Source organism: Gopherus flavomarginatus, chromosome 11 (assembly GCF_025201925.1).
Source record: "Gopherus flavomarginatus isolate rGopFla2 chromosome 11, rGopFla2.mat.asm, whole genome shotgun sequence".
NCBI lineage: Eukaryota > Metazoa > Chordata > Testudines > Testudinidae > Gopherus > Gopherus flavomarginatus.
Genome location: NC_066627.1, coordinates 41,703,700 through 41,718,883, shown reverse-complemented (window position 1 = coordinate 41,718,883; position 15,184 = coordinate 41,703,700).

The window sequence follows — 15,184 nt, the reverse complement described above, 5'->3', positions numbered from 1 at the left end:
TTATTATTTATGTAATAATGTGGATGGACCTGGTGCTAGACAAAATAAAAACATGGATGGATGGTACTAGACAGAATAAAATATAGAGAGATCCTGATTCCCATCTCGCACCATTGAAAACCAGGAACAATGTCACTGAAGTAAAAGGTGTTAAAATGCTGTGAAAACTGTACAGATGAGGTCAGAATCAAGCCAGATTATCTGCCATGAAGAGCCCACCTCCTCCCTGATGTGACTCAAATTGATACAAAGATGGGTTTGTAAAGCTCCAGGATGAGACACCAGTTCTGGCACAGGAAAAGTGAGGAGAGATCGTTATTATTATTTGCACTGCAGTAGCATCTAGAGGCCCGAACTGTGATCGGAGCCCCATTGTGCTAGGTGCAGTACAAACCCATAATAGAAGACAGTCCTTTCCCTGAAGAGTTTATCATCTAAATGCCCAAAACATGAAAGGAAGTACCACTATCTATACTTTGCAAATGGGGAATCAAAGCATCAAGAGATTCATTAAGTGATTCAGCCATGGTCACATAGGATGTGAGAGCTAGGAATTGAATCCAGAAAGCAGACTTATCTCCATTTTGAAGATGAGGAAACAGGCACAGAATGATTAAGTGACTTTTCCAAGGGTACACACAGGATGTCTGGGGCACAGTCATTAGCTGAGCTAGGTCTTTTGAGTTCCAGCCTGGTGTCTTAACCTAAGTTCCCTCTATGCTGCACGGCAGCAGCCTATTAAGTGCTACGCAGGTGCTCAGGGCTGTGGCACGGAGAGATGCCTCTCACCCAGCCCCATACCTGCCGTGATGGGCAGAGGCAGCTCTCCGCACTGGCACCAGCCCAGCCCCGGACCTGCTGCAGCCGGGGAAAAGGTGTCTATCCCATGGTCCCAGCTCTGAGCTGCTGTGGCGGGGAGAGGTGCCTCTCCCCTCCAGCCTAGGTGCTGCTGTGGGGAGAGAGAGTGGCAGGGAGTCCTCTCTCCCTACTGTAGCGCCAGGGCAGCCTGCACCCCAAACCCCTCATCCCAGCCCCACCCCAGAGCCCACACCCCCAGCTGGAGCCCTTGCCCCCTCATGCACCCCAACTCTCTGCCCCAGCCCTGAGCCCCTCATCCTCAGCCGCACCCAGAGCCTGCAGCCCCAGCTGGAGTCCTCACCCTCCTACATCCCAACCCTCTGCCTCAGCCCTGAGCCCCCTCCTACACTCCGAACCCCTCAGCCCCACCCCTGCCAAAAGAATTTTGTTATGTGCACCAATATGGAGGTGATGTGTGACACATCACCTCCATATTGGTGCACATAACAAAATTCATTCTGCACATGCTTGGGAAAAATTAGAGGGAACATTGACTGGTTAATCCCCTAGATGATCTTTCTTCCCAGAGAAATCACTGATGAGGAGACCAATGTGAGAAATTTTACCAGGAGCTATGGGATTTAAGGAGAAAGAGGAAGATTGTTCCAAATGTACAAGAAGCCTGCCCTTATTCAGAAAGGGAATCGTGGACTGCCTTTTCCCCAGTGCGCAGCTTCTGCTTGTGTTCACCCTCTGAAAGACTTCATCTCTTCAAATTAGAAGGGTTTTTAATCTGCTAATAAAATGTAGTAGAGTGATTAAGAAAGCAGTAACACAGTAGATCATGACCTGAAATTCATTTCAGCGATAACAATTCTTATCAAAGAAGGATCTCTTTCATACACTTCGGAAATAGTCAGGCCAAAATATCTTTCCAAATAAATTAATAGCTTTTGCACATTGAAGTATACATTTGTAAACAGCAGAGGGCAAGCAGGAGCAGGCATTTAGTTAGCAAATCTAAACTCTCCTGATCTAGATTTTCCTACAGAATTAGGAACTCTGAATAGTGTCTTTCTTAACAAATTGGTGCCCAGTGACTAGAAAATTTCTTAAATGGGTATCCTCAAAACAGAGAGTCTTAGGTTTCTAAATTGGCTTTCTGTCACTTATGATAGCTGCTTGCAGCTGACATATCACTGGCAAGATGTGGCTTTGTATGGTGTTTATTGCTATTCTCAGAGGTCCTTAGAAGTGGGAAGTGCAAGAATCTGAGACAAATACAGGGATGATGTAAGATACCAGACCATGCAAAAAAAATGCTTATTAGACCAAGTGAAATGAGGGGGCAGAGGTGCAGCTCTGAGCAGCTGAGAGAGGATGAAAACCCTTTTCTGCTTGAAATAGCCTCATACATACATATATATATATATATATATATATATATATATATATATATATATATATATATATATAAAGCAAACCACATTTCCTAAAACAGGGGGCTTGTAAGAATTTGCAGCAGGTCCAGGAGTCTCACTAGCTTTTCCTCTTTTCTTTATGTTCAGAAAACACAGTAACAGTGTTTCTATGAACACATATGGGCACTTCTATAGTGCCTGTCAAAGAACTTTTAATAACATGAATCAGAGCCTCCCAAACTCCTTGTGAAGTAGGAGAGTCTTATTGTCACCATTTTACTGATGAGGAAACTAATGCACAGAGCTTGAGACTCTTTTAGGGCCATGGTTTGCACTTTGTTATCTCTATGCAATCCCACTGAAGGCACAGACTTCCTCTGTGACTTTGGACAAGTCACTTGGGCCTCAGTTTCCTATCTGTACAATGGGAGTCACAGCACTGCCCTACCTCACAGGGGTGTTATGAAGCTAAACACATTAAGGAGGCTGCAATGATGGAGGCCATATAAACAATATAGATAGATAACGATTCAAATTCTGCCCAGATTTTATCTTATAAGACAAGGACACTGAAGGGGGTAACTGGGACAGAATTTGGCCTTGTCATAAACAGATAGCTAAGGGTTAACGTCTCTTTCACCTGGAAATAAGTATCTGAAGCACCTGACCAGAGGACCAATCAGGAAACAGGATTTTTTCAACTCTGGGTGGAGGGAAGTTTGTGTGTGAGTCCTTTGTTCTTGTTCTTCTGCCTGTATTCTCTCTCGGATGAGAAGTGATTTCTGTTTCCTGCTTTCTAATCTTCTGTTTTCCAGTTGTAAGTACCAAAGATCAGATAGGGATTTATATGTTCTTTTGTATTTACATGTCTATAGTTGCTGGAGTGCTTTGAATTGTATTCTTTTTTTTGAATAAGGCTATTTATTCATATTTCTTTTAAGCAATTGACCCTGTATTTGTCACCTTAATACAGAGAGACCATTTTTATGTACTTTTTCTTTCTTTTTATATAAAGCTTTCTTTTTAAGACCTGTTGGAGTTTTTCTTTAGTGGGGGAACTCCAGGGAATTGAGTCTGTACTCACCAGGGAATTGGTGGGAGGAAGAAGTCAGGAGGAAATCTGTGTGTGTTAGATTTACTAGCCTGACTTTGCATTCCCTCTGGGTGAAAAGGGAAGTAATTCTGTTTTCCAGGACTGGGAACGGGGAGGGTGGAGTCCCTCTGTTTAGATTCACGAAGCTTGCTTCGGTGTCTCTCTCCAGGAACACCTAGTGGGGGGGGAAGGTTTATTTCCCTTTGTTGTGAGACTCAAGGGATTTGGGTCTTGGGGTCCCCAGGGAAGGTTTTTGGGGGGACCAGAGTGCCCCAAAACACTCTAATTTTTTGGGTGGTGGCAGCTTACCAGGTCCAAGCTGGTAACTAAGCTTGGAGGTTTTCATGCTAACCCCCATATTTTGGACGCTAAGGTCCAAATCTGGGACTAGGTTATTGACATGGTGGCAGAGGTGGGATAGATAGAATCCAGAAGCCAGTAGGAATATCATATTTTTCTTTCTCTGCTAGGGGCTTTTTAGCAGAGAGAAACAGGTTGGTTTTAAAAGGGAACCAGAGAGAATTTTTTTTTCTGCTCTCTCTGGCAGTTTTTGGCTTGCATATTAAACAAGGAACCATTAAGCTGTGACAAACAGGTGTTTTGTCAGACAATAGCACTCCCATTGAGAGTCATTACCAGCACTATATAAATGCAAATAAAGTGGTTTTTCTGGTTTACTTTACATTGAAAACATTAGCTAGAGAAAGAAAGGGAAAAAGGCACTGTTGCTAGGCAGACCCCAGGAGGCAACAGAGCCTGCAGTTCAGAAGATAAACACCGGAGGGCACCCCAACACAAGAAAACAAGATGTCACGAAAACCAGAGGCAGTACAGCTCGAAGCAATGAAAAAACAGATAGAACTGCTCAGAACACAGATGGCCAGAGATGAGGCAACTCACAAACAAGAGATGGAAAGGCTACAAAAAACAAGAAGAAGCCAACAATGCAGCCCACCAACGAGAGTTGGAAAAACAGAGGGAGACCCACCGACAGGCCATGGAATTAGAAAAGGCTAAGCAACCTGCTCCAGCCAACCCTAACAACCCTGCGCCAATTATTGTTCCACAGCACAGGAAATTTCCCACCTACAAGGCAGGTGATGACACCGAGACCTTCTTGGAAAATTTTGAAAGAGCCTGTCTTGGGTACAGCATCCCTGAAGACCAGTACATGGTAGAATTGAGGCCACAGCTCAGTGGACCTTTAGCAGAGGTGGCAGCTGAAATGCCTAAGTAGAACATGAACGACTATAAACTTTTTCAAACCAAGGCCAGATACAGAATGGGGATCACCCCGGATCATGCCCGTCGGCGTTTCAGAACCCAAAAGTGGAAACCAGATGTGTCATTTCCCAAACACGCCTACTACGTTGGGAAAAATTATGAGGCCTGGATATCAGGACACAATGTTAAATCCTTGGACGAACTGCACCTCCTCATACAAATGGAGCAGTTCTTGGATGGTGTTCCTGAGGACATAGCACGGTACATACAAGATGGAAAACCCAAAAATCTCGCTGAGGCGGGGGAGATTGGAGCCAGATGGATAGAAGTGGCAGAAAGCAAGAAAGCTACTGTCAAGGGGAACGAATACCCCAGGGGGCACACCGACCATAAACCCTACAACCGAGGACAGCCAAAGACCCCACATACAACCCAAGTAAAGCCACAGACGCCCTATTCTTCCACCTCACCAGTCTCCAGTAACTCATCTCGACCCAGTGACCCATCAGATGGAAGATGCTTTAAGTGTAATGAACTGGGACATATCAAGGCCAACTGTCCAAAGAACGCCATCCGAGTGCAGTTCATTACACCACCATCACACCAAAGATCCCCAGGCCCAGATGCCTCTCAAATACCCTTGGAGCGAAGGGAAAATTTGAGAGTGGGCGGAAAGAAGGTTACTGCATGGAGAGACACGGGGGCACAAGTGTCAGCTATCCACCAATCCTTCGTAGACCCCAAATTCATCAACCCAAAGGCCCAAGTGACAATTTACCCCTTCATATCACAAGCTGTAGACTTGCCTACAGCTGAACTGCCTGTCCAGTACAAAGGCTGGTCAGGAATGTGGACTTTTGCAGTCTATGACAATTATCCTATCCCCATGCTACTGGGGGAAGACTTGGCCAACCAGGTGAAACGGGCCAAGCGAGTGGGAATGGTTACACGTAGCCAAACCAGGCAAGCTTCCAGACCCATTCCTGTTCATGAGCCGTCCACAGACGCCCCGTCTGTGTTACCAGAGACCCAGACAGAGGTAGTGGACCCGGATTCCATGCCTACCACTGAAACAGCCACAGCACCTCCAGTCCCAGGCCCAGAACTGGAACAGCAACCAGCACTAGCAATTGCAACCACATCTTCAAACTCAACGCCAAAGGGCGCCAGCGAGCCAGAACTGGCAGAAGCAACATACAGCCATACCCAAAAGGCTCAGCCCGAGCCTGAAATACCCTCAGGTGCACCAGCGGAGAGCGGTTCACCAGCAACGGAAACCACCCCATCACCTACATCGCTTCCAGAGGGACCAAGCCCAAGTCCACAGTCTGAGGAAGAACTGGTGACCCCAGCCTCAAGGGAACAGTTCCAGACTGAGCAGGAAGCAGATGACAGCCTTCAGAAAGCTTAGGCGGCGGCACGAAGCACCCCACCGCCTCTCAGCTCTTCTAATCGATCCCGGTTTGTTATAGACCAAGGACTTTTATACAAGGAGATTCTTTCTGGTGGACACCGGGAAGAATGGCAGCCACAAAAACAGTTGGTGGTTCCAACTAAGTACCGGGGGAAGCTCTTAAGCTTAGCCCATGATCATCCCAGTGGCCATGCTGGGGTGAACAGAACCAAGGACTGGTTGGGGAAGTCCTTCCACTGGGAGGGGATGGGCAAGGACGTTGCCAAGTATGTCCGGTCTTGCGAGGTATGCCAAAGAGTGGGAAAGCCTCAAGACCAGGTCAAGGCCCCTCTCCAGCCACTCCCCATAATTGAGGTCCCATTTCAGCGAGTAGCTGTGGATATTCTGGGTCCTTTCCCAAAAAAGACACCCAGAGGAAAGCAGTACGTACTGACTTTAGTGGACTTTGCTACCCGATGGCCGGAAGCAGTAGCTCTAGGCAACACCAGGGCTAACACTGTGTGCCTGGCCCTAACAGACATCTTTGCCAGGGTAGGTTGGCCCTCTGACATCCTTACAGATTCAGGATCTAATTTCCTGGCAGGGACCATGGAAAAACTGTGGGAAACTCATGGGGTGAATCACTTGGTTGCCACCCTGTACCACCATCAAACCAATGGCCTAGTGGAAAGGTTTAATGGAACTTTGGGGGCCATGATACGTAAATTCGTCAACGAATACTCCAATAATTGGGACCTAGTGTTGCAGCAGTTGCTGTTTGCCTACAGGGCTGTACCACATCCCAGTTTAGGGTTTTCACCGTTTGAACTTGTGTATGGTCACGAGGTTAAGGGGCCATTACAGTTGGTGAAGCAGCAATGGGAGGGGTTTACGCCTTCTCCAGGAACTAACATTCTGGACTTTGTAAGCAACCTACAAAGCACCCTCCGACACTCCTTAGCCCTTGCTAAAGAGAACCTAAAGGATGCTCAGGAAGAACAAAAGGCCTGGTATGACAGACATACCAGAGAACGTTCCTTCAAGGTAGGAGACCAGGTTATGGTCTTGAAGGCGCAACAGGCCCATAAGATGGAAGCATCATGGGAAGGGCCATTCACGGTCCAGGAGCACCTGGAAACTGTAAACTACCTCATAGCATTTCCCAATTCCTCACTAAAGCCCAGAGTGTACCATGTTAATTCTCTCAAGCCTTTCTATTCCAAAGACTTACAGGTTTGTCAGTTTACAGTCCAGGGAAATGATGCTAAGTGGCCTGATGGTGTCTACTATGACGGAAAAAAAGACAGTGGCGTGGAAGAGGTGAACCTCTCAACCACCCTGGAACGTTTGCAGCGGCGACAAATCAAGGAGCTGTGCACTAGCTTCGCCCCATTGTTCTCAGCCACCCCAGGACGGACTGAACGGGCATACCACTCCATTGACACAGGTAATGCTCACCCCATTAGAACCCCACCCTACCAGGTGTCTCCTCATGCCCAAGCTGCTATAGAACGGGAGATCCAGAACATGCTACAGATGTGTATAATCCACTCATCTACCAGTGCATGGGCATCTCCAGTGGTTGTGGTACCCAAACCAGGTGGGGAAATACGCTTTTGCGTGGACTACCGTAAGCTAAATGCGGTAACTCGTCCAGACAACTATCCAATGCCACGCACCGATGAGCTATTGAAGAAGTTGGGACGTGCTCAATTCATCTCTACAATAGACTTAACCAAGGGGTACTGGCAAGTACCACTAGATGAACCTGCCAAGGAAAGGTCAGTATTCATCACCCATGCGGGGGTGTATGAATTCAATGTCCTTCCTTTCGGCCTTTGAGGCTGGTAGATGGTCTACTAGCAGGACTGGGAGAATTTGCAGTTGCCTACCTCAATGATGTGGCCATTTTTTCAGACTCCTGGCCCAAACACCTACTACACCTGGAAAAGGTCTTTGAGCGCATCAGGCAGGCCGGACTAACTGTTAAGGCCAAAAAGTGTCAAATAGGCCAAAACAGAGTGACTTACCTGGGGCACCAGGTGGGTCGAGGAACCATAAACCCCCTACAGGCCAAGGTGGATGCTATCCAAAAGTGGCCTGTCCCAAGGTCAAAGAAACAGGTCCAATCCAATCCAATCCAATCTTAGGCTTGGCCGGGTACTACAAGCGATTTGTACCACACTACAGCCAAATCGCTGCCCCACTGACCGACCTGACCAAAAAGATCCAGCCAAATGCAGTTAACTGGACTGATAAGTGTCAAAAGGCCTTTACCCAACTTAAGGCAACGCTCATGTCTGACCCTGTACTCAGGGCCCCGGATTTTGACAAGCCATTCCTAGTAACCACAGATGCATCTGAGCGTGGTATAGGAGCAGTTCTCATGCAGGAAGCAACAGATCACAACTTCCATCCTGTCGTGTTTCTCAGCAAGAAACTGTCTGAGAGGGAAAGTCACTGGTCAGTCAGTGAAAAGAAATGCTACGCCATTGTGTACGCCCTGGAAAAGCTACGCCCATATATTTGGGGACGGCGGTTCCAGCTACAAACTGACCATGCTGCACTAAAGTGGCTTCATACTGCCAAGGGGAACAACAAGAAACTTCTTCGTTGAAGTTTAGCTCTCCAAATTTTTGATTTTGAAATTCAGCACATCTCGCCGCCAGTAAGCTTCCCCACTGTCTGCAATTTGGGGGGTGTGTCATAAACAGATAGCTAAGGGTTAATGTCTCTTTCACCTGGAAATAAGTATCTGAAGCACTTGACCAGAGGACCAATCAGGAAACAGGATTTTTTCAACTCTGAGTGGAGGGAAGTTTGTGTGTGAGTCCTTTGTTCTTGTTCTTCTGCCTGTATTCTCTCTTGGATGAGAAGTGATTTCTGTTTCCTGCGTTCTAATCTTCTGTTTTCCAGTTGTAAGTACCAAAGATCAGATAGGGATTTATATGTTCTTTTGTATTTACATGTCTATAGTTGCTGGAGTGCTTTGAATTGTATTCTTTTTTTTGAATAAGGCTGTTTATTCATATTTCTTTTAAGCAATTGACCCTGTATTTGTCACCTTAATACAGAGAGACCATTTTTATGTACTTTTTCTTTCTTTTTATATAAAGCTTTCTTTTTAAGACCTGTTGGAGTTTTTCTTTAGTGGGGGAACTCCAGGGAATTGAGTCTGTACTCACCAGGGAATTGGTGGGAGGAAGAAGTCAGGAGGAAATCTGTGTGTGTTAGATTTACTAGCCTGACTTTGCATTCCCTCTGGGTGAAAAGGGAAGTAATTCTGTTTTCCAGGACTGGGAACGGGGAGGGTGGAGTCCCTCTGTTTAGATTCACGAAGCTTGCTTCGGTGTCTCTCTCCAGGAACACCTGGAGGGAGGGGGGGGAAGGTTTATTTCCCTTTGTTGTGAGACTCAAGGGATTTGGGTCTTGGGGTCCCCAGGGAAGGTTTTTGGGGGGACCAGAGTGCCCCAAAACACTCTAATTTTTTGGGTGGTGGCAGCTTACCAGGTTCAAGCTGGTAGCTAAGCTTGGAGGTTTTCATGCTAACCCCCATATTTTGGACGCTAAGGTCCAAATCTGGGACTAGGTTATTGACAGGCCTGGTGTGGGTTTTTGGTCTAAGTGAAACTCAGCATATTTACCCAACTCTAGCTAGGATTGCTGACCAAAGGCAAGATACTAGGAACTGAAATACAGATTCTGAGAGGAGCCTTTGGAATCTCCGCTGCTTTTCCTTCTCCTCCTCCGATGCTTCAAAGCAAAACAGCTGCCAGCTCCTTGAGACTGAGGATGTGCTGACTGGTCTGGCAGAAATTCAGGGAGAGGCAAACAAGCCCCACTCACCACTAGCAAGGGCTCCATATCACGTGCTGCCCGTGTGTCCCCTACACACTAACTCCCCATTAATTGCTATCTCCATAAACCTCAGGCTGGAGAAATGGCTGATCATTGCACCATCTTGTGCCATGTGAAATACGAGGTGATACACCATACTCTGACCTTGGGGAAAGGACTTGTCCACTGATGGGGAGATACTCTCGAGGCAAGGCTGGAAAATGTGCACTTTTCCAATTCGTGGTCTCGTGTGCACTGGAGCAGCACATGCTTGACTCAGTTTGCTTGTGGGATTTAGGGAAATGGGGAAAGGAAGCATGCAGGTCAGAGACATCGTCAGTTTATGAGCTCAGTTGTGTCAGATTGGCAGGTGGCCCCCAAGGCCATAAGTGAAATTAGTGCTGTTTATGAGAGGAAAATGAAGAGTGCTGAGCTGCATAGAAAGTGGCAGCTTTAAATAACAAGTATGATGGATAAAGCAGTGTGAATGCGGTCATATATCAATCTAGCTATCCCTCTAGTGTGTGAGCATGAGAATTGGTATTCCTGCTGTTTGGGAATATTTTGAATGGGCAGGAAAGGAAAGACAATTCTTCGGTAGGATGCCTCCTGCCAACCATCTCATCACTGTGGTCCACAAAATGTATCTTTCCTGTGGATTTCTCATTAATTAAATGTGAAAACTGCCTAACAGGTGCAGTGTGCATGGCAGGCGTGTGCTACAGCCAGGCCTGCGGACGTGAGGGGACAGCCACATGGCAGTATCTTAGGGAATGGCTGCTTGTGCCGCTAGCAGTTTGCAGGCACACCATGTTGCTGTTGCCCCTTTATCATGCTTTCCTGCAGGTGGTGCTGCTTACACTGTAGAGCAGAGGAAGGCAAACTATGGCCCGTGGGATCCTCCTGCCCAGCCCCATAGCTCCTGGCCTGGGAAGCTAGTCCCCGGCCACTCCCCTGCTGACTCCCCTCCCCCACAGCCTCAGCTCGCTCTGCCCTGATGCAATGCTCTGGGCAGTGGGGCTGCGAGCTCCTGGGGCAACACAGCTGCAGAGCCCCACCTGGCCCAGTGCTCTGTGCTGCGCGGTGTGTGGCTGAAGCACCGCCAGCCACTGGTGCTCCAGGCAGCGCGGTAAGGGGGCAGGGGGCATGGAGTAGACGGGTTGGATAGAGGGCAGGGGAGTTCAGGGTGGTGGTCAGGGGATGAGGGTGTGGATAGGGATCGGGGGGGTCAGGGGAGGAACAGGGGGTTGAATGGGAGCAGGGGTCTGGGGGGCAGTCAGGAAGGAGGGGGGTTGGATGGGGTGGTGGGGGCAGTCAGAAGCAGGGTTCTGGGGGGGCAGTCAGGAAGGAGAGGTGGTTGGATGGGGCAGGGGTCTGGGGGGCAGTCAAGAAGGAGGGGGAGAGTTGGATGGGGTAGCGGGGGACAGTCATGGGCGAGGGTTCCGGGGGCAGTCAGGGAACAAGGGGGGTTAGATGGGACAGGAGTCTCGGGGGTGGGCCTTCAGGGGACGAGAAGCGGGGGGGAATGATAGGGGTGGGGGCCAGGCCACACCCCGCTCCCCTAACTGGCCCTCCATACAATTTCCAAAACCCGATGTGGCCCTCAGGCCAAAAAAGTTTGCCCGCCCCTGCTGTAGAGGTAGGTTAACAGGCAGCCACCAAACCTCCCCACGCCAAGAAGGTCAGTTCTGGAACACAGAGTCACCCAACTTCAGAGAGAAATGTGGCTGCTGAACCTGAACCTGGACTGTGACAGTGCTCTTTGCTTTGGCAACCTTGGCATTGGAGGTTGCAGCTATTCCGCTCTGAATTTTCTGGGGCCGGCTCTTTCACAGTCTTGCTCTTTCAGCCTTGTTCTACATATTGGACACTCCTCCCATTTACACCTCAGATTTTTGAACAAGTGTGTGTCACTTGCACACACAGTTGCCCGGTGTGGTCCCATTGTATAGCTGCACTGACTCCTGGGGCACCTTGGCCATTTCGCTTGCACAACTGTCCACTTGATTTGCAGACACAATTCCTTGCAACTGAGCACACAGTTAGGAGTAAGAGCGCTCACAAATAACCATTTATGGTCCTTTTGTGTGTGCTGTTGCATTCCTCATTTCTTGAACTGCCAGGCCCCAGGTGACTCAGTCTGGTTTCCATGTGGACTTTGTAAAGCTAATCTGAAAAAAAATCCCTAATGCAGTGATAACTCCTTGTTCCTTTAATGCAGGAGCTGAACAGCAAAACCAGAGTGTTTGGTGTGAGTACAACATTCCTCTGTATGTGAATGTGTATGTGTGAGTGCGTGCATGCACACGCCTCTAGAAAGGTTTCTGGTTGTTTATATAACAGAAGTGTCATGTAACAGAGCTGTTTGCTTTGAAGAGCAAAGGCTTAATGAGTAATGTTCAATTAATGTCTGCAGAGGAGAAAAGGCAAGTGAGAACTCTCTACTCTGTTCCGTCTATCTGGTTTGTTTCACATGCATTTTTCTGAGTGTTTCTTTTTAAACACATATGTTTCATTTCATGCTTTGAGGCCAGATTTTCTAATGGCCCCCTGAAAATGCCACCGCAAAATGTGCTTGCACATCCATTTGCCATCTGCAAAATGGGGTGATGTGTCTGGATATACAAGACAGTAGCAGCTGCCCACAAAGGTCTCTGATTTGGCTTTTACAGTCAGGAGGTGCTTAGAGAGGAAGGTTAGTCTAGTGGTTAGAGAGGTTGCATAAAACCCAAGTTCAGTTCCTTCCTGTGACAGAGTTTCTGTGTAACCTTGAGCAAGTCACTAAGTCTCTTTGGGAATAACATGCAGCTCACAGTTCTTTCCTATCTCACAGCGTGTTATGAGGATAAATACATTAAAACTCAGAGGTGCTCAGATCCTATAAGGATAGGAGTCATATGAATACCTGATATACATAAATATAGGTTGAGAGAGGGGGCAGAAGTGCTCTGGACCAGCTGGGACATTCTGGTTGCCTCTGAGATCAGGACTGTTGGGCCAGTGCAGGCCACAACTAGAGCTATATAGTTCTTCTCACTCCCATACTACCTCAAGGGAGAGAAGGGCCAGTCCCATGTTGTCCCTGTGCAGTAACCACTGCTGGGAGTGCCTGGAAAATGTTGAACTTTCAAGCTAAGAAAATAAACTGTTACTGAATTTTCAAATGTTACCACAATGCAAAAAATAGACTGGATGTAAATGGTAGAGGAGACAAAGAATAGGCTGGATTTTAATGAATAAAGGAGGGAGACTTCCCTATGGTTGGTTAAAAGTTTCCATTCTGTGAGCATTGATAGTATATTCACTCCCGTGTATGCTCCCACACACTTTTATCACTGGGGAATGCTGCAGCATGGGTGTGGAGTTAGCAATTCCTCTACATTCCCCTTAACACGGAAAGTTTCGAGGCAGATGTTTTGCTTTGGAGGGGTGCAGTAGCAAGAGCTCCTTTGGTGAAGTTAGTATTGCCTCTTTTCAAAGTGACTCAGACATCAAAGGTGCAAGTGTTTGAGAATGTTTTTCTCAGAGTGAAAAAAGTAGCAAGGATAATTCTATGGAAGACTAAATCCAGACACCTACCATGTGCAGGGATAGGTATACGGCATGCCTCAAATGTGAACAAGCTCAGAGGAGTCCAGATCCAGGGCTTTGATTCAGCCAGTTATGTAGGTGGTGACCATACCAAGCGGGGTAGATAGAATAAGTATTATTCCCATTTTGCAGAAGGGAAGACTGAGGCACAGAGAGGGTAAGTGACTCAGCTGGGATCATGCAGCAAGTCAGAGGCAGAGTCAGGAATAGAATCCATGTCTTCTACTTCCATGCCACATCCAGTGGCCCAAATTGCCTCAGTCTCCCCAGCTGTAAAGTCAATAATAAATTGTACAACGGGCTATCTCACAGGGTTTTTGTGAGGATTAACTAATGGTTGTGAGGTGCTTTATAAACTTATAGGTCTGTAGCATGTGTAGGTACCCTATTATCCCCATCTCTCTAGAGAGTGCTAGGGTAGGGGCCAGGACCAACACTAGGGTTTCTCGCGCCTTAGGCGCACAGCCATTTCGCCGCCCACCGTGCTGATCTCGTGGCTCCAGTGGAGCTGCCGCAGTCATTCCTGCAGAGGGTCCATTGGTTTGTGGCTGTGGTGAAGCTTGTGGCTGTGGTGACGGTCGCGAGCAGCCGACCGTCCGCAGGCATGACTGCGGCAGCTCCACCGGAGCCGCGGACCAGCGGACCCTCTGCAGGCATGCCTGCGGCAGGTCAACCGGAGCCACCTGCTGCCCCCCCGGCAAAATGCCTCCCCCCGAATAATCCTAGTGCCCTAGGCGATTGCCTAGGCTGCCTAAATGGTAGCGCCAGCCCTGGTAGGGGCACCAGCTCCTTCCCTAAAAGGCACATTATGACCTCACATGAGGGCAAGTTCTGCCAGGTCCCCAGCTGGCTAGAACATAGGTTGCAGTGTTCAGTGAATACTATCTGAGGGCACATGCTGCTCTTTCGTAAAGAAGCATCACTGCGCTCCTCACCAAGTGCAGCTGCTGCCCAGTTGAGCCATTCTGCCCTGCTCCAGCAACTTGGCTCTGGTGCCGAATGTGTGGCCACCTTCAGCTTTCTGTATCAAAGGACAGGATTTTGCCCAGTAAATATAGGCATCACTTCACCACCCCACTGAAATGCAACCACTTCTGGGCTAGAACGTGGCACAGCTTAAGACAGCAAGTAAAGAGAGGCATTTGCTTAGACATTGTGGGCCAAATTTATCCCTGGGGTAAGTGACTACAGTGGACTTATACCAGAGATGAATGAGGTCCCATGAGTCAGGTCCCCTACTTAAAGATTGAAAGGTTTCTGGAACTGGGACTGACAGTTTTGTTTTGTGTTTGTCCCTCACCTAGCACAATAGGGTTCTGGGCCATGACTGGGCATTACCTCAACAGAAATAAGAAATGCTCGCTCCAAAACATGGAGAAAACCCTCTTTTTTGCCTAGATTTGCAAAAAAATATCTTGTTTGTTTCTCTGATATCGTCTATGTCTGAGCGGTCTACTCAGAGGAAATCTTGCTCTTTTCATCCCTGCATGCCTGCTGCTTTCTATCTATCTATCTTCTTGCATTGCACCCATCATCAGGGTATCAGAGCACGTGAAGCCTGATGGGCTTACGTCTCACCCAGAAAATCAGCCTTCCTGAGGTTGAGGAATTTCGTTCTGGGCCTCTGATAAAACCATTACATAGAGATGAATAACTCGTGTGGTTTTATGTTTCCTGTCCCTGAAATGCCATTAGGAACATCAAACACTTCTGTGTTTATTCAAGAAAATTTCCTACCCAGGTTGTGCATGCGGGGGCGGGGGGAGGGGAAAAGTGGGGGAGGTAGGGATGGAGAAGGGAGCTGGGCCCAAATTTCAATTGCAGTGT